The sequence below is a fragment of the Bidens hawaiensis genome, unplaced genomic scaffold (genome assembly GCF_021521415.1).
Source record: "Bidens hawaiensis isolate Kalapana, Puna unplaced genomic scaffold, B.hawaiensis_p1.1 tig00039693_1, whole genome shotgun sequence".
Classification (NCBI taxonomy): domain Eukaryota; kingdom Viridiplantae; phylum Streptophyta; class Magnoliopsida; order Asterales; family Asteraceae; genus Bidens; species Bidens hawaiensis.
The window spans coordinates 15,181-35,563 of record NW_027496999.1 but is presented as its reverse complement, the minus strand read 5'-3'; positions in this window follow the sequence as shown (position 1 = coordinate 35,563).

Genomic DNA, 20,383 nt, shown 5'->3' with positions numbered 1-20,383 from the left:
CCCGTGTACGATCCGTCCAGGAACCTACAATTGGTATCAGAGCCAATCGGCTCGATTGTGAGGTTCGGGATTTCACGCGGGTGTAGAAAACGTCTCGTTTGACCTATTCGCGGGACGTGTTTTTGTTGGGATTGAGTTTTGCTAGTGCTTGACAGTCTTTTTCAAGCCTTTGCATTGATCGGGAGCTGCTGGATTGACGAAAACAGATCTGAACAAACTTCCCTGTTCATCGGGCGAAGTTACCGTTCATCGGGCGAAGTTACCATTCTTCAGGCGAAGTTGCCGTCGCTGGAATTAGGGTTTTTGGCGAAGATATAAGGATTAGCGAAGTTAACCACAACTTCGCTCACTTCATAAGTTCGCCTTAGCGAAGTTATCCGCAACTTCGCTTCATACCCAAGTTCGCTCAACTCATAAGTTCGCCAGAGCTAAGCGAAGTTATTTTTTAACTTCGCCAAATCTAGCGAATTTAAGAACTCAGCGAAGTTCTCTTTTCAGCGAAGTTAACTTTCAGGCGAAGTTATTCTTAACTTCGCCTACTGAGCTGTTTTAATATTTTTTTTGTTTTTTCCAGGTTTTTCAGGTTTTTGCAAGGATGTCGTCGATCAACATCTCCGATTTGGTCAAGATGGAAGTAGAAGCGGGGTCTGCCACTAAGGCCCCGAGGCTGATGAAAGGAACTGACTTCGTGGCATGGAAGGACAGATTCATCCAATATATTAAATATCAGGATGCAAAGATGTGGGTGTGCATCCAGGATGGATATATCCCACCAACCATGGTGTACGAAGGTCGCGATGTGGTTAAGAAGTACAGCAAAATGGAGGACGAAGAGAAGAAAATGTACGAGGCCGAAAGCAAGGCCCATGCTGCGATAACAATGGCACTTCCTCAAGAGGTTCTCCATACGTTCCGAAAGTACACTTCTGCAAGAGAGCTTTGGGATGCTCTTGAAAATAGATTCGAGGGGAATGTGGGTATCCGTGCATCGAAGGTAAAACTTTTGAAGACCCAGTTCTCCGTCTTCAAATTTTTGAAGAACGAATCACTGGATGATATTATCACCAGATACTATCATCTAATGACAGAGCTCAGCAATTATTCAATTGCTTACCGAGAAGAAGAGATCATTGAAAAGCTTCTCGATGCTCTCCCACCGAAGTGGGAAATGTACACCGTCCTTATGAGGGAAGACAGAGACTTTCCAACCTATGATCTAGAAACAGCAGTAAACAAGCTCAGAACTTATGAGCTTAATATGGTTCGAAAGGAAACACCAACAGATCAGATACAAGACCCTGGTATGTATGGTGCTAAGGTTAACTCAGGCTCAAGTTCAAGGCCTGAATCTGCTGCTTTTTACTCGAAAGGGGAGTCAGGTCCTGACTCACCTCATGAAGGAAATGTTTCTGTTAACATGAATGGTGATGTATGTTTCGTTGCTGGAGGATCTAGTACTTCAAAGCCTCAAGCGTCCTCAAGTGGTTTTTCTGCACATGCCTCAAGCAATAATTATTCCAAGATGCCTATGAGTGTAAAATCTGCTGAAGAGCAGTTTGCAGTCTATGCATCATTTATTGCTTCCTATGAAAACTACATCCAGGGGAAGATTGTGGACCCTGCTGTTCTGGATGAGGACTACGACCAGATCGATGCTGATGATCTGGAGGAGATGGATTTGCAATGGCAAATGGCAATGATTGTGAGGCGTGTTAAACGGTTTATGCACAAAACTGGAAGAAAGTTTGTTGGTGGTAGGCCCGGGTTCGACAAGTCCAAGGTAAGGTGCTATAATTGTCAACAGTACGGGCACTTTGCCAAGGAATGCAGAAATGAGAGGGTTGAACGAGGACAAGGTCGACCTACACAACACTCAGGAGTTAACAGAGAGATAAATGCCATGTTAACCAGAGAGGCAGGAGAGTACAACTGGAATCAACGCTCAAGTGGTTCTGGTGAGCAAGCAAACATGGCTGAGTCTGAAGCTGAAGAATGTGAGAAGGTTGAAGAAATTGAGAAAGCAAATGAAGAAGAAACCGCTTTCATGGCAAATGACAAAGATAATCGCTCCGAGGTAAGTCCTAAAACTATTTGTACTAGTTGTGAGAATTTGTCTGAGCAACTTAAAACGATAACTGATCAGTATGTCCATTTAGATGCTGACTTTAAAACTATTAAAGAAGATCACCATTTTACGAAAGCAAGAGAAACGAGTTATAAAATTAAAATAAAAGCATGTGAAAAAGACGTTCAAAGCTTAAAAATTAAACTTGCTGAGAAAATTGAAATAATTGATCTTAGTTATGAAGTTTTGGAGGAAAAAACTAAAGTGATTGCTGATCGGGATAAACAGATTGCTGACCACCAGGTAAAGGTGGTGGAACTGAACCGCAAACTTGAGCAGTTCAGGAATTCCTCGGCCATCCTTGATCACCTCGTGAGTGATCCAGGTACCTCTGCAAAGAGGGGAGGAATCGGATATCACGAAGTTCCACCACCCTTTAACCACAATTATACATATAATCCGAGTGTTCAGAAATCTGTTGATTTCGAGGTTAATCAGACAACTCCAATTAAGATTTCAAGGGTAGAATCAAGTGTTAGCTGTGGCGAAACGAGTTCGCCTGTTTCTAGTATAAATATTTCTGTTACGAGTCCAGTCTCATCGGATTCGGATAAGTTGTCCGAATCTGGTAAGACGAAAGAGAATGTAGTGTTACCCACCGGTGGAGATAAAAATAAATCTTCTAAAAAGTGTACTCCACTCAACCCGTATGTCCCACCTTATGTGAGACGAACGGCTGGTAACACTGCCTCTACATCCAAACCAACATTTGACAAGAAATTGGAGAGTCGGTGTTGCTTTAGATGTAACAAATTAGGGCATTTAGTTGCAGATTGCCCTCTGGAGCCGAGATTCAAAGGTGTGAAGCCAAATAAAAATGAGAATAAGCGTCATTTTGTTCCTGCTAAAAATGAAAACTTTAAAAAATGCCAAAATGTAACGAATTCAAGTTTTCATAAAAACCAACCACATTTTTACAACCAAACCTCAAGATATAACACTTTCAATTCTCAAAGGTTTGGAAGGCATTACACCCAATCTGCAAGGAGATTCCCTAACAGGACTTACAGAAATTATCCTGACGCTAATTTGAGAAAGCCAGGGTACGGGACGTATCGATCCAAGACCAATTGGTCTTGGGTCCCAAGATTCTAACTCTTTGTTTTATTGTGCAGGAACAGTTGAACAGGGCTGCAAACAATCTTCGGATTGTAGATAGCGGCTGTTCCAGGCACATGACAGGCAACAAACACTTGTTGCAAGACTTAAAACCTGTTCAGGGAGCTAGAGTTAGTTTTGCTGGTGAAAGCGGTGGAAGGATTACCGGTAGAGGAACTGTGTCGAATGGGAGAATGACACTTGAAAATGTAAACTTTGTGGAGGAATTAAAGCACAATCTGCTGAGTGTGTCGCAGATTTGTGATAAAGAATACACTGTCCATTTCACTAAGAATGAAGCGATTGTATTGAAGCCTGGTTTTCATATACCAGAAGAATGGATAGTAATGAAAGCTCCACGTGAAACGAATACATACGTGATGGATATGAGGTCTACTGAAATGGCCACCGGAGAATCCTGTTTAATGACAAAGGCAAGCGAATCAGAATCAGAATTATGGCACAGGAGAATGGGACATATTCATCTTCGTAAGATGAACTTCATTGTCAAAAATGGGCTTGTGATGGGCGTTCCCTTAAAGAGTTTTAACTTTGAAGATAAATGCATAGCGTGCAAGAAGGGAAAACAACACAAGAAAAGCCATCTCACCAAGACGATCAACTCAATTGCTGGTACTCTAGAACTACTTCATATGGATCTCTTCGGTCCGGTGAATGTACAAAGTCTAGGCGGTACTTCTTACTGCTTGGTGATAACTGATGATTACTCGCGATACTCGTGGGTATATTTTCTGAAAACGAAAGACGAGACGACTCAGATGGTGAAGAATCTAATTACAAAAGTCGAGAACGTCATGAGTAAATCAGTTAAATTCATCAGAAGCGACAATGGGACAGAGTTCAAGAACTTTGAGATGGAAATCTTTTGTCTTCAGAAGGGTATTGAGCATCAATACAGCGCTCCGTATACTCCACAACAGAACGGAGTAGCTGAAAGGAAGAACCGAACGTTGATTGAAGGAGCCAGAACTATGATGGCAGACTCAAAGCTTCCTGTGATGTTCTGGGCTGAAGCAGTTGCTACAGCCTGCTATGTTCTGAATCGGGTGTTAACTGTTAAGAGACTTGGAAAAACTTGTTACGAGCTTATGCACGGAAGGAAGCCCAACTTGTGCGGTCTTGAACCTTTTAGGTCTCCTTGTTCGATTTTGAAGACTAATTCGAAATTTGGTGAAGTAGCTGATGAGGGAATCCTAGTCGGTTATGTTGTTGGGACTCCCAACAGACGGGTCTTCAATACGACAACTTGCAAGGTGGAGGTGGTTTGTAACACCGACATTACTAGTTACCAACCGCCAAAACCAAGCAATGGACCTGCTGAGCTGTTTGACTATGTTAAACTTTTTAAGTCGTTTAACGTACCTACTTTGGAAATTTCTGAAGAAGACGAAAGAGCAGTGACGAAGATGATATTTGATGAGGAAGAGGAGGTAGTGCAACATCAGATGACAGAAAAATCTCAGCCTTCCACATCAAACCCTATCGATACCCCTGCGGCCTCAACTGACGATGAGTTTATTAATCCTTTTCACTCTCAGCATGAAACTACCATAGATGAGATCTCTTCAAACTTGGAAGACAATTTGCATGTCGGTGCTGTTCCGACCACGAGAATTCATAAAGATCACCCATTGGAGAATGTTATAGGTGATGTGTCCTCTAGTGTACAAACCAGAAGTAGCTTGAATGAGCACACCTGTGTTTATACAAGCATTAAAGATACAGGTATCATGAACGAATGTTTGTACTCTTGCTTCATAAGCCAAGTTGAACCGAAGAATTATCAAATGGCTTTAAAGGACAGCTCGTGGGTCGAAGCCATGCAAGAAGAGTTGGCTCAGTTCGAAAAAATGGAAGTTTGGACTTTGGTTGAAAAACCAAAGAATGTGCATGCTATAGGCACGAAATGGGTGTTCAAGTGCAAGAGAGATGAAAAGGGGATTATCGTGAGAAATAAGGCGAGGCTGGTTGTTAAAGGTTTTAATCAGCAAGAGGGTATTGACTACAATGAGGTTTTCGCTCCTGTTGCCCGGTTAGAAGCGATTAGATTGTTTTTGGCGTTTGCTGCATCTAAAAAGATGAAGGTGTTTCAGTTGGATGTGAAGAGCGCGTTTCTTAACGGGAAAGTTGATGAGGTTGTGTTTGTTGAGCAACCTCCGGGTTTTCCTGACCCAGACTTTCCGGATCACGTATACAGGTTGAGCAAGGCGTTATATGGGTTACATCAGGCACCTCGTGCCTGGTATTCAACGTTATCAGACTACTTGCTGGAAAATGGTTTTGAAAGAGGATTGATTGACAGTACGTTGTTTGTGAAGAGAGAAGGATGTGACTTCCTACTGGTTCAAGTCTACGTGGATGATATCATTTTTGCTGCATCAAGAGTATCCATGTGTCAGGATTTTGAAGCTGTCATGAAGAAACGATTCGAGATGAGTGCTATGGGTGAACTAACCTTCTTTCTAGGATTGCAGGTTGATCAGAAGAAGGATGGGATGTTCATTCATCAAACAAAGTATGTTCATGATGTGCTGAAGAGATTCAAGATGGAGGACAGTTCTCCATATGACACCCCAATCTGCGTCAATCACAAATTGGGCGCTGAATCAGATGGTGACGCAGATGTGGACCCTACTCTGTATCGGGCGATAATAGGTTCATTAATGTATTTAACTGCTTCTAGGCCCGATATAATGTTTTCTGTTTGTCTTTGTGCTCGTTTTCAGGCAAACCCAAAGGAATCTCACATGAAAGGTGTGAAGAGGATTTTGCGGTATCTTAAGGGCAAGCCGAAACTAGGGTTGTGGTACCCAAAGGGAGGAGACGTTGAACTGGTGGCATATACAGATTCTGATTATGGTGGATGTAATCAGAGTCGGAAGTCAACAACAGGAGGCTGTCAGTTTCTTGGAGGAAGATTAGTTTCCTGGCAGTGCAAGAAACAGACATCAGTTGCAATTTCAACATGCGAAGCTGAATACATGGCAGCATCCAACTGCTGCTCTCAGGTTTTGTGGATTCAGCAACAATTGCGCGACTATGGTCTGAATTTCTTACTTACTCCTATTTTAATTGATAACACTGCCGCCATCTCAGTAATTAACAATCCCGTGAAGCACAGTAAAACTAAGCATATTGACATTCGTCATCACTTCATACGGGATTGTGCTGAGAAGAAACTGATAAAGATCGAAAAAGTTGATACACTTGAAAATTTTGCTGACTTGTTTACAAAAGCGTTTGATAAATCCAGATTTCAAAACCTAATTGAGCTAAACGGGATGATCAATCCCGAGTAACCATGTCTTTGTTTAAAAAAAAAAAAAAAAAAAAAAAAAAAAAAAAAAGGGTCATTTTTGCTTAAAATTAGTCGGTTACCTCAGTTTGATGGACATATCCTCGGATATGTTTTGGTCCTCGTTTTTCGACTTAGAAAATAAGGATAGCCATTAACCGGAAGACTGAAAGTAACCGGGGCAGCTATGACGTGTGTTCTTTCAGTTGCTGAAAATTAGTCGGTCATACTTAGTAAGAAGGACACATACTTGTATGTGGTCGGTCCAGTTGATCCATTGGATCTTCAGGATAGCCGTTTACCTGACGACTTTGACGTGATTGGGGCGATTGAAATTAAAGTTTTTTTTTTGGGAAATGAAATTACTTTTCAAGTCTGTTACTTCGTAAGAAGTTCTATGCTGTGTTTAACAGAAAATTGATCCAACCTTGGCAAATGATATATATACTGATTGTGTGTGCTTAACTAGTGAAGTTATTAGGCTTAAAAGGCTTTAGAACAGTCATTGTATGTCATGGTAATTTTTATGGTGCGTAAAAGTGTATGTGATACTAACTTAAATTTACTCGAATTTACGTGGAAACTCCTTAAGAGTTTTGTATGTCTTCATACATATCTTTTCGAAGGATAGGCAGAAAAGCGACTACCCAGTCATACACGAGCCCGTGAGTGTTCTGATTCCCGTGAGGAAAGCATGTCAAGACACTGCAGTGATCCAGATTCGGGACTTGCAGTAGTTTAGTACTCCGAAGTCAATAAGAAGGTTGATTTAAAAAAAAAAAAAAAAAAAAAAAAAAAAAAACGTGTATATTTTTAAATACTTATGAGACATAGTAACAATCAAGACTTCTCAAGTCTGGAGTTAGAAGAAAACGGGAGGCAGACATCGTGTATCTACAAGATAATCAGACATTATGGGTCGAAGTCAATTCGGGGTGACTTGGGTATAGCCAAATACGCTTTGAGAATAGATAGAAGACATCATTATCTCTGAGATGTTGCCAACTTATATTTTGAGCTTAACTGAACCTTAATCCGTATCACAGAAACGATGAAAACCATTTACGTTATTTACATGCTTACAACCTGTGTCTCGATGTCATAATACAGCTAAACACGGATCTAAGTGACAGTCACATCGTTAGTATGATTCCTGTTAGGATCTTTTCTAAAACGTAGTGGTCCCTGACTAGACTGAAATTTGATCCCTTATTTCGTTAAAATTTTTTATAAGTTGTGTTATTGTAAAACTGGTTACTTGGACATGATCATTTTTGTTTAACTCTTTTTGGAAACTTCTAATGTTAAGTGCAAGATTATTCAAACTTAAAGGGCTGATTTTGAAAATTACGGGCGAAGTTGTTGAATTCGGCGAAGTTGTGCTTAACTTCGCCTTGGCGAAGTTAAGCGTAACTTCGCCTGAACCAACTCTGCCCTATATAAGGGATTTTGAACAGTAACAGTTTCAGATTTTAACTTTTCCGGCGAACTTATATTTTTTTACGGCGATCTTGTTATTCACTTTCGATTTCGATCTTGTGTTCCTTGTTTCTACTATACTAGTGGTATGTGTTGTCAATATCATCCTATCTTTCTCTTTATAGTTTTACCCGGTTCGAGACTCTCGGGTCGTCGATCCTTCGAAACCAAGTTTTTCGACCTCACGTTACGTGTTCATGGACGACCTTTTCGTCCTAACACCATTGAAATATGTTGGACTTCATTGTTATAATCCTTAAATCGGTCCGAAACGTCAGATAAAACTTGTTTGAATCTGAACAGTCGCCGTTTCAGATTCAGGCGAAGTTAAGGTTTACGCGAAGTTATTCTCAACTTCGCCAGTGGCTTAAGTTCGCCTTAAGCGAAGTTATCCACAACTTCGCTTGAAGCTTAATTTCGCCTATGGCGAAGTTATCCATAACTTCGCCTTGAACACAACTTCGCCTATTTCAATTTTTTTTTATAAGATTTCAGACGAACTTACAGATGAAGCGAAGTTGTTCCCAACTTCGCCTCACCTTTAAATTCGCCTGTTCTGTGTACATCACAACTTCGCACATGGTACACAGCGAACTTGTGAGATGGTTATATGGTCTCTAACTTGATTTGTTTTATGCAGATATGGCTGCTGTTGGAGGTGCTGGTGGTGATGATGGTGATGAGCAACGACAATTCTTTCCAGCCCATAACCAATACATCACTTTGGATCCAGACGCACGAGGCGTTGAAGACTATAGGGAGATTATCACATTTCTCCAACGATCACGAGTTTTTCACGCAATCACTAATACACTACCCATATCTCTGCCTAACATTGAAGATTTCTGGCAGACGGTGTATTATGATTGCAGACCTGAGCCTCCGGTGATGCGAGCAACCGTAAATGGTCACAACATACAGTTTTCCTCGGAAGACATACGGTTGGCTCTGCAGTTCGGTGATGAAACGAGAGACGACCCAACGGAGTTCGTAGCTCCTTTCCGTGACGGAGCTTACTTGAGGATGGGTTATTCGGGTCCGCTGGGGGACTCGCAGAGGAGGAAAGGCTTTCTGCTGGATCAATGGCGCTTTCTGATGCATGTGTTAATAGTATGCATGTCCGGCAGAAAGGCAGGAACAGACGGGATGGGTGCGACGATGCAATCGGCCATGATTGCGCTGACTTACAACCGCAGATATTCTTTTAGTCAGCTAATCTTTTACGAGATTGATCGTCAGAGACGGGCGACGGCGCGCGAGCGTTTTATTATGTATCCTCGATTTCTACAAATGATTATTAATCATGTCGCTCCGTCTATACCGCAAAGACGCCCTATCAGATACGTTGAGTGCGTAACAAAACGTATCTTTGCTCAGTGCAGGACGTCGAGCACTCGTAGCAACCCTGAGCGGCGTCCCAGGCATACTCCACTTTTCGGGTATCTCATCAACCCGGAGTATGTTCCTGCAGGAGGGGACGAGTTCAGAGATCCCCAACCACATCAGGCGGCAGCACCTCATGCTGTATCAGCTGCGCCTGTGGTTTCTACTGTTGCCTCTGCTGCTGTGCCAGCTACTGTATCTCATGCTGTGTCTACTGCTGAAGACGTTGATCTTAATGCTGCCTTTGGCGTACATGGTGTGTTTGATATGGATGTCTCGGGTCCTCAATTTATGGATGTTACCAGAGCAGCTACTTCGGTAGCTGACTCTGATCTAGACGAGACGTTTGCTGAGGCAAGAAGACTTATGGTGTCTCGGGAACGGACTACGGGAAAGAGACCGAGAACGGAAAACGAGGATGAGGAAGAAGTTGATGAAGAGGAGGCAGTGCAGATTGTGCTTAGACGTTCAAGAAGAGAACAGAGAGGTATAGGTTCGGGAGCTGGAGAATCTTCAAGACTAGTACGTTTTGCTCCACCTGCCTTGTCTGGTATGTCTCTTATTACTACTACAGCAAAGGTTACAGCGGTCGAGACGTCGGCCCCAGCAATTGTGTCCCTACCACCCCAACCGTTTAATCCACCGGTGGTAGTTGCACGATTCGTTGATTCTACAATTACAACAACTGCAGGATTACCAAGTGTACCACATGCGGTCACTTCAGCTACTGATGTTCCACCAACTCCATTGCCTACTTCAGATACCGAGAGGATTCTTTCGCTAGAGCGGATTGTTACTGAACAGTCAAAGACTATTGACCGCCTAGTGGAATCCAATCGACTACAAGCTGCCCTCCTGGTTGAACATGGAAGAATAATAGATGCCTTCAAGGATTACTTGGCATCTCAGGGGGAGAATACTTGTAGGGGCGATGAGTTGAGAACGAAAAGACGAGAAGATCATGACGATGATCCCAATGCACCTTCCGGTGCAGGTGATGAGCTGCCAAGAACCTCTCAGGCTCTTGGGGCTTCCACAACTGAGGGGGAGTCTACAAATGCAGCTGGTGATGATGTTGTAGTTGTGGATGACGACGCTGATGTTGAAGACGTTATCGATGCTTTGAAGGAGTTGGATGAGGAGGAGGACGATGAGTTGATGGATGATGACGACGTGTTGCCTATGGATGAGATTGAGAGGATTGGAGAACAGATTAATGTGGAAGATGTATTAGAAGAAGGTGAGATTGTGGATGATTCAGTGGAACATGAGATTCCAGCTGTTGAGAGATCAGAATTGGGGGATGAGAGCGTGATAGAAGATACAGTATGGGAGGAGCAGCCGAACTGGAAAGAAGGCTGTGCTCAGTGGTTTGTTAAAACCAAGAAGCCTGCAGTGCCAACGATGTTCAGAAAGACTTATAATATAAAGGGCTATGCGGAGTCAAAGAAGGGAATCATATGCTGGTTGTACGACAAAGAGCTGAAACTATTTGTGATCAAACGGTACGACGGCATTCAGTACTTTAAGAGATTGTTGAGATCTCTGAATTCCTTACCAGAATGTGAGGTGAAAGATTTAGCGAGATTGGGGCTGATCAATAGAAGCAATGATGATATGGCAAGAATCATTGAGAAGATTGTATGGAAAGAAGCCATTAAAGACAAAAAGTTTGAACTGCTAAAGCCTCAAAAAGGAAAGTTGATAGAAGACAAAGATCGTGGAATGAGGGCTGACGGCAAACCATGGATGGTTATGAAGTATAAACCAGTCCGTCATTTGAAAGAAGTACCGATGAAAGTTATGCCCAAGAACGTCCTAAAAGATTTAAAATGGTGGTACGTAGATTGCGAGACAGCTGAGGCAGTAATGGAAGATGAGGATGAACAAGAAGTACTTCGGGTTTACGACCCGATGCATCTTGTTAATCTGTCGCAGGCTGATTTGAAAGTGCTCAACGAGAAGAAGATCTTCTACATTCCTGCTTGGAAGGATCAAGCTAGGAAATATCAAGGGGTAGTGTCGGTATGTGTGAGAGAAGGGGCGCACGCGTAGAGGTGAAGATTACAAGACTCAAGATTTGAAGATCAAGATATGAAGCTACTGCCAAGGGGGAGTCTGTTGGTACATGTGTGTCAGTAGTTCATAGTCTAGCATTTGTAATCGAGTCTGTAATGTAATTATGTTTTGTTTATGATTGTTTGGTAATACGCGAAGTTGTCAACAAGTTCGCTATGGCGAACTTGTTGAATCAGCGAAGTTATGGACAACTTCGCCAATGGCGAAGTTGTCGTGTATAAAACTGTTTCGCTGAAACAGTTTGAGTGTGGGTCGTTTAGGTTTTGTTTCAGTGTGTTTCATATTTGTGTTACGTGTTATTTTCTGTAATAGTGACCGTGAGTCACGTGTTCGGTTATCAATATAACGTGGTTGATTTATTGCTCGTGTGATTCTATCTCTACACTCGTAACTACCTGCGCAGGGATTCCGCACCTGCGTTGTTAGCGATATCCCGTGTACGATCCGTCCAGGAACCTACAAGATCAAAACGAACTATTACATGTAACTAATTACCTTAAACGAGTTTGGATGGACGACGAACTATGGCACAACAGTGATGGCTAGAACGTGATCAAGAACGACCCCTTTCAGGTTGATATAATCAAATTAATCGTAGAGGGTATATAGGCGCTGCTATAAGGGTAGTATATGCGAGTTTAATTGAATTATTATGATCATTATAACGTATAATCAAAAACGGGTTAAGGATGGTTAATGTCGGTCAAGAAAATAATAATTACGAATCATATTTGAACAATTTAACATAATTATGTTTGTCGGTGAACCGTAAAAGGTAAGGTGAATCATATTGTTAATTAAATTCCAATATTACAAACGAAGATTAAGGTGCAAGGAAAACATTGGGTCACGGGTTTGGACCTTGAAACGGGTTGGGTGAAAGAGTAAATGGGTTTTCGGATAAAATATAATAGAAATTGCAAACTACTCCCTGAAATATTAAGGTGGAAACAGAAATAGGTTAAAGTATAGGTAAGGGTACAAAAAGATATCTTTGAAAGTTATTTACATATAAATATATATATATATATATATTACTATTTAAAAATAAGATAAGAAATAAATAATAAAATAATAATTATTCGATAAACGCGATATTTTATTGGTGTAATTTATCGAACGTAAAATACGTCGGGTTTAAATAAAAATATTAATTTTCAAAAGTCCGAGTTGTTACAAGTTAAGGGGTGATTGTTGAACCTTGCAAAGAACTGATGACCAAATACCAAACAACTAATTACAAACTATTGCTCTAAGCTGCTGATCTTGCAAACAGCTATTAAAATGGGTTTATTATTATATTAATATATTATTTAAAATTTAATATTATGTGTTATCCGTTTTACTTAATCTCGGGTTTTTTATGTGTGTTATAGTTATGGCAGACGAAAATGTTCAGGATCCTCCGGCTGCTGAGCCACAACCGCAACAACAAGAACAAGTTCTTTCTTTGCTTTCGTACGACAAAAAGCATAACATTTGTGCTTTTTTCGGTATGAACTTCACTGATGAGGATATCTTTGGTGATTTATTGTCTTTTCTCAGACGATCGGGCATTCATTATGTTGTGACGGCGAGACCGAATGTTTATTTCAGTATCATTCGTCAATTCTGGAACTCGGCACGCTACGTTGAAGCCGAGAATCACATTGCAGCTACCATCAATGGGAAGTCTATTATTATCACTCATGGAGTAATTAGAAGAGTGTTGCAGTTTGGAGATACTATGGATAACCCATGTGAGTTTGATTGGAATGTGATTCGAGGTTTATTTAATCGTGTGTTTTATGCTGGGGATCTGGACAAGTCCATGTATAACAAGGACTACTTGTGCCCAACATACAAGTATCTACTGCATGTGTTAATACATTGCCTTGGTGGACGGAAGGGTGGCTTTGATGAGTGTCGCATCATGTTGCAATCAGCGTTTGTTGCATTGATTTTAAACAAGCCCTTCAACTTTTCTGAGATGATCTTCTATCATCTTAAGGAGAATTGTCTAGTGTTGAATTGACGCAAGAAATTCTTGATGTACCCTCGGTTTATTCAGCTTATTATCCAAGATTTGATTCGAGACTTGGTAATTGATCATACCATTCTGAATGATGTGCTGCCACTGGAACATATGACAGCCGATACTGTTAGAAGAATGAAGAGTTATAGGCAGGATCCACATCCAAGAACAAAAATATTGATTGGTCATCTGATTAATCAAGATTATGTATGTCCTTCTAATGATCGCTGGATCCATGATGATTCGGATTCCGAGCGTGAAGAGGGTCCATGTGAGAACGATGGTGATGATGATAATGGTAATGATGGTGCTGGTGATGGTGATCCGGGTCAACGACAAGCTGAGGGTGAGGCAGCTGCTGCTCAACGTCAAAGAAAAGGAAAAGAGGTGGCCAGTGGTGAGCCATCTAAACGTCGTGTGATAGCTGGTTCTGGTGTTTCATTTGGAGTTCAGCCTCCAAGGTCTTCTACTACACATAGACCGGCGGTGCCGCTTACTACTAGCACCCCAGAAGTTACATTGATGATGACGATGGTTCTTGATCAAAGGCTTGGTATCCATTATGTACTATCTGATATACCAAGGCCTCCTGCTAGTGTTTTAGTTGTTCCTCCAACACCGACGATGAGGCCTAACCAACCTCTGGATGTTACATTTTTGAGAATCACACGTCCTCAGGGTCCTATCCAGCCAGTGCATCCATCTATTCATACCATGCCAGCAACTCATCAAACTGACATGCTCTTGAGCTTGATTCATCTTTATGAGAATCAAATGGCTGCTGACCGTCAGGCTCAAGAGCGTATGCTGGAATATCAAAGAAGGTTGATGAGTTATGTTTCTTTCTGCCAAAAGGAGACTAGAGCCCTTTGTGAGATTGTTAGATCTCAAGGGGTGAAGACAAAAGAACAAGAGGATCTGATTCTGCAGCTTACATGTAAAGAAGATGTATTAAAGAAGCTCAGGAATGATGATCAATATCTAGATGAGTCAGGTGCAGGGGAAGTGAGCCGAAACAAGCTCACGATTCATCCTCTGATGCAGGTACTAGTGGAACTGCTGGTGATTTGGGAAAACAGTTAGTCGTTTATCAAGACTCGACTAATGCAAAACCAGTTGAATCGATAAAGGCTAATATTGTTATATTTATTGATGGTACGGGGGTGGTCAGAAGTATTGTGAATGCCGATGAGATTGAAGTGGGACAGTTTGTCGATCGGTCCTTAACACGAGAGCAGATTCTATACTGTTGTGTTAGAGGCTGAGGAAGATGTTGAAATGATAAACGACGAGGAAGTCTTATTTGATACGACAATTCCGATGAACACGGCGTTTATTTATGAAGATGAGGAGGCCGAGATTGAGGACGTGACGGCTGAGGAATACCCTGATCTGTTTCAGAGAACAAATGTTGATCAGGGTGCTCTTGTATTTACTGAAGAAAATGTTAAAGCGGCCGAAGATCACTTGGAGAAAGTATCAAAGGGTAAGAGTATTGACACAAGATTTGACTCGAAGCCTAATCCGACTGTTGCTGATATCCAAGGATGGTTTGCTTGCCGAAACAAGAGAACTTGGAAGATTATAGATGCATACAGATATGTTGATGAAGAACGAAAGCAGGAAGCCATTGTACGCGCTAAAGCCAATCATGACTTCTTTCAAGGCTGTGTCAAAAGTTCAAGGTGATATTATTTCATGGCTTTTCGATTCTGATTTAAAAGTTTGTATCATCAAATGGGAGAACGACGTTCAGTACTACGAAAACATTACTGACGTTCTCTCATTACCACGATGGGATGTACAGACCCTCGCGTGTCGACCTTTCATCAACCGTAGGGGAAATCGTCAAGCAGAATGGTTTCATCAACATCTGCTTTTGGAGGTCAATCACGGGTTTAAATTCTTTAAGCCGCAGATTCCAATACGTAAACGTATTGACGAGATAGATCCAAGAACGAGTTGGAGGAAGCTCGTGCATAAAGTTAAACCGCCAAAGACAATGAAGACTGTACCAGTCAAGACGCTTAATCAACATATTTATTTGTCTTTCAACCGTTGGTATTGTGATAATCGTACTAGCGAGGCCTTTATTGTTTTGGGAAAGGGTTTAGAGACCGAGCTGATTAAGATTATTGATCCAATGTGGCTCGTGAATTTGACGGAGACTAACAATGACGTGCTATTCAAGAATATAATATTGATCGAGCGTCGTGAAGACTATGACCGAGCGATGCAATTTCAACGTGTCGTTCGTGTATGTCATGAGTATGGATTTCATAGTTGTCGGGACTGGCAGACGAAGGCTTCAAATAAGTTAAAGACAAAGAGTTCAAGACGAGGGGGTGTCTGTTAGTACACAATAAGAAAGGGAGTGAAATTAGGGATTAATGGAGTTACACCCTTCACTTCTCACACTTCTCGCGGTAAAAAAACTTCTGAAATGATCCAATACATATATATATGTATACACACACACACACACACGTATATATGTGAATGCATATTAAGTGTTGAATTGGTTAATGTTTTAATAATAAAGATTCTGTTAAGGTTTTAAGTTAAAATACATAATTAAAAATTATATCTTGTTATTTACATGTTAAAATAATTATTTGGCCAATTATTTTTATAAACATTTATTTAAATATTAATTACAACTCTAATACTCTTAAATAAAAGGATTTATTTTTACAGTTTTATATGTTTTAAATATTTTTATAAAATAAATACTTATAATTAAAAGGATTTTGTTTTGTTACAATTATATATTTTTAATAACCTTTATAAAAATTATTTTGTAAATAAATTATTTTATAATCTCAATACCCGTTCATATCTCGATTCTCTATTAGTCCATTTGTTAATTCGTAGTATTCCCCGTTATTACACTTTCTAGGATTTGACTTTGCTACATCTTGAGCATGACGTTTATTTTACCGTTCTTTACTCACTCATTCCTTCGTTTATTCGTTAAGGTGAGTAATCACTCCCCTTCTTTTTACTTATTATAAATCTTTTGGGGACATATGCGTATTTACAGTATTTACTTATTATTAGTATTCGTAATAGCAACTGTTATCCTTACGTGATATCAGTTATGTGACTTACTTGCTACTTGTGAATTTGCTTATTTGAACGCATTCGGAGAAGTTCAACATATTTTTATTATGATCATACGATTGTCGTAATGGCGAGCATCCAATCGCATGACATTGGTTTCACCGACAACTCATGGTAACCAAAGCCCGATTCGCATGGTAACGGTTTAGCCCATACTTTATTATATGTATGAATTGTTTAAATGTTATGGCTTAATTGTATATCGCATTAAGGACAATTTGCTCATTTATTCATATTATATTGTATTGACTTAACTGGTATTTTACTCACTCAACCTTGTGTTGACAAAACTATTTTATTTTATACGCATATGAAGATTTAGATCGAACTGATTGCAAGATTGGTGAAAAACTTAGGGATGATTTAAGCTATAAGAATATAATCAAGACTTGTCTAAATTTTAAATTTGTATTTTATATTATTGCACTTATCTCAAGATTTATACTTGAATTATTTGAATTATTTAATTGAATTAAATAGATATTGCCACTTTTAAATATTGCATGATAGTACCTTGAGAGTTGTGAGCAATCAGCTCACGCCCCGACATTTTCACCGTAGGTTGGGATGTGACAGATTAAATGTGAAAAATATTCAATAGAGAAAAGAGGAACACTCATGAGCCATTTCAAGGAAGCTCCGGTTAATCTAGAACCAAATCCTTTGCATAAGCAAGCTTCTTTAAGATCTTGAGGGATAGGATTGATCTCTATCCTTTCACGATATTGAGAAACTTGTTCTTCGGGATCCGTAGTCCCATCATATAGCTTCATATTAGAAGCCTGGAACCGCTTTGGGATCTCAAGATCACAAATAGGAGTCGCGAATCTTGAAATTCTGTGGATGCTGGTAGCTGCTTCGGGTATTGGTTGAACTATCCCAAGAATGCTAGAGGCCAAGTCCCTTAGCTTTTGTAGCTCTTTTTGTGTTGTCAAATTTATTCTAGTATCCAATAAAGTCTCAACGTTACTCACAAGATTATTATTATCATAACAAATGTTACCAGTGCCGGGATTTCCGGCTAAGGATCCTGCTATAGTGTTTAAGTCTCTAGTAGTCGTGATACTGGAGGAAGGAGTTGATCCGGGTGTTCCTATTGTTGATTGCATGGGCAAGAAATCATCATAACAAATTCCTGAGAATCCCCAAAATCTAAAGTCTTAGGCTGTAGCAGAGTGGATGATTCTGCTACTGGTTTCTTCCCTTGAGATTGCATGTGATCCTTCATCTGCAATAATATATCGAATATCTCATTGTACGACATAAGGACATGTTTTGTAGTGGAGTATCCTGATCCATGAGATCCTTGAGAAGAAGTAAATCCTTTAGATCCTGAGATGAGTATCCCAGCGATGGTCGCCTTTTTCTGAACAACGGGTGGAAGAGGAAGAGGGTGCGAAACTCCAGAGATTAAGGACGGTGTTGGAGAACAAGTAGACTTCGATTGAGAAGCCATTTCAAGATTGAGCTTGAACGAACTGTGATTGTAGATGAACTTTTTGAATAAAAAATACTACTTGCCCCACGGTGGGCGCCAAACTGTTTTGGTCAAAATTACCAATGAAATTTAATGATCAAACTGTGTAAGTGAGGTAGTGTGTTCTTCACAATATCGCAAATGTGTGCGTAAAGCAGTAAATGAGTCAACGATGTAGCGAGGAAAAACCTTTGATCCTTAGTATGGTCTTCGGCAAAAAACCTCTGGAGGGGAAAACTATCTACCTGCTTCAAATTTACTAATAAGTAAAATGTGTTGCAACTCGAGAACATCTGATGAACAAGTCTAGAGTACAGAAGAGTGTTAATGTAGTGTGAGTGTTGTAAGTGTCCTATATTGTTCATCATAGCCTCCTTATATAGTAAAAATGCATATATTGACGATAAAAGTTATTAACTAAGTCTTCAAGAGAGCCATTGGACTTTAGTTAGCTTTGTTTCCATGCACTTATTGATCAAGTAATGAGTCACTAACCATTGGGAATTATTAACATGCAGTTTCAGTTGAGATATACTTCACAAGCATAACTGATGGCGAGGATCCCAGTCATTTAATGTGTCTTGAATGCAATCATTAATCTTGACGGATACAAGACTTGTTACAGGTGTTTGACCAAACATTTAATGAACTTTCAATGTTAATCAAGTCACCAATGACTATCTGCAAAAATATACCCGTTAGTGAACAAAATAATAGGTTCAGGATACTAAACTTGTTTGGGGTCCCTACTGGCAAGATATCAAGACTCCTGGTCCTATAGCGAAATTTTGACCCACAACAATAGGTATCAACTCCAAAAATATATAAGTTATATTTTATTGTGTTCATAAAGTTAGGTTTTGACGCCTAGCGAAAACTGTTATTTTTAATAAAATAAAGTTAAAATAATGTAATTTGTCTGTTTTAAGCATTTATGTATTTTGTGTTGCTTTGGGTTAAACTGTTATATATGTGTAATTGGCATCATGAATTCGTGATTTAAGGTTTGATTGGCTCAACTTAGTATTTTAACCATTTTATAATGTATATTTGCTAGCTTTATTGCGAGTTTATGGGTTATAGTTAGTAGAAGATTTTACTAAATGAAAGCATTTACCAATTTAAGATGTTTCAAGTTTAGATTTGTATAAAAATAAAATTTCATATCTTATCTTCTTTACATGACCAGATCTTCATTAAGTTGATATTGTCCCTATATTATCAAGAACAAGTTATGAGTAAATGAGCAGAGCTGAACCATGTTGAGGTATGATATAATGCAAATGAGCCGAGCTGAACTAGGCTGGGATCGGCTCATTTGTTTTGACAATCGCATGTACGCTCGTTCATTTAACTTTTCACGAACACAGACACTAAGTCGGACAAATATTGTGTTCATTTTAGTTCGTTTAAAACATGAACATTATCATGCTCGTTTTATATTCGCTCATTTAAAATCTAACAACAATCGAAACAAACATAACTGAACATTGATAAACATACACTAATTATACCTCTTTGAAAGTTAATCTAATTGCATTATTAAAACGTAAGGTTTCTTTAAAAAAATGTTTTTCTTATTAATATCTAAAACTTTAAAAGGTACAATTATTGATATATTTCATATTTGTTTGTTTTGTGCAGAAAGTAAAGGAGGCGGAGCCACTGAGTATAGACAACAAGACTTTGTATGAATGTGAAAGATAAGTGATTTTAGTATGCCCATCTACTTTTTGATTAAATACGAAATCCAAATTTGTAAGTCAAACGCGTTTAGGCCTGTTAACATCTATTTACGTATTGAACGATTTAATTTTTGAAGGATTTTGTAGGCTTATGAGTTTGCTATTAAACATTCTCAAAACTTATACTTGAAGATGTTTGGGCCTTGTTTTACGAGGATTATTTTACATTTTTCATTTATGTTTGTTTAAACTTTATTAATTTGAAGCGTTTGCAACCCTTTATGAGTATTAGTTAATTAACAATTTTAAACTATCAATAAAAAAAAGTAACCCGTGTGACACTGAGACTAAACATGATATAAGAGAATTGAAGGAAACATAAGAAAAGGTTGAAATATACCCACATAAATATATGTAGGCAAGTGAGGAACCACGTTGCCCCTGAGACATTTTCGTAAACACCAAAATCATTTAATACATGCAAAGTGTATTAAATGAGTATTTTTGTAGAATAAAAACATAATATATGAAAAAAGATTCCAAAAATAAAAACAGATGATGGTAGTAAAGCGCACAACAAACATTTTGATAAACAAAGGAAAAG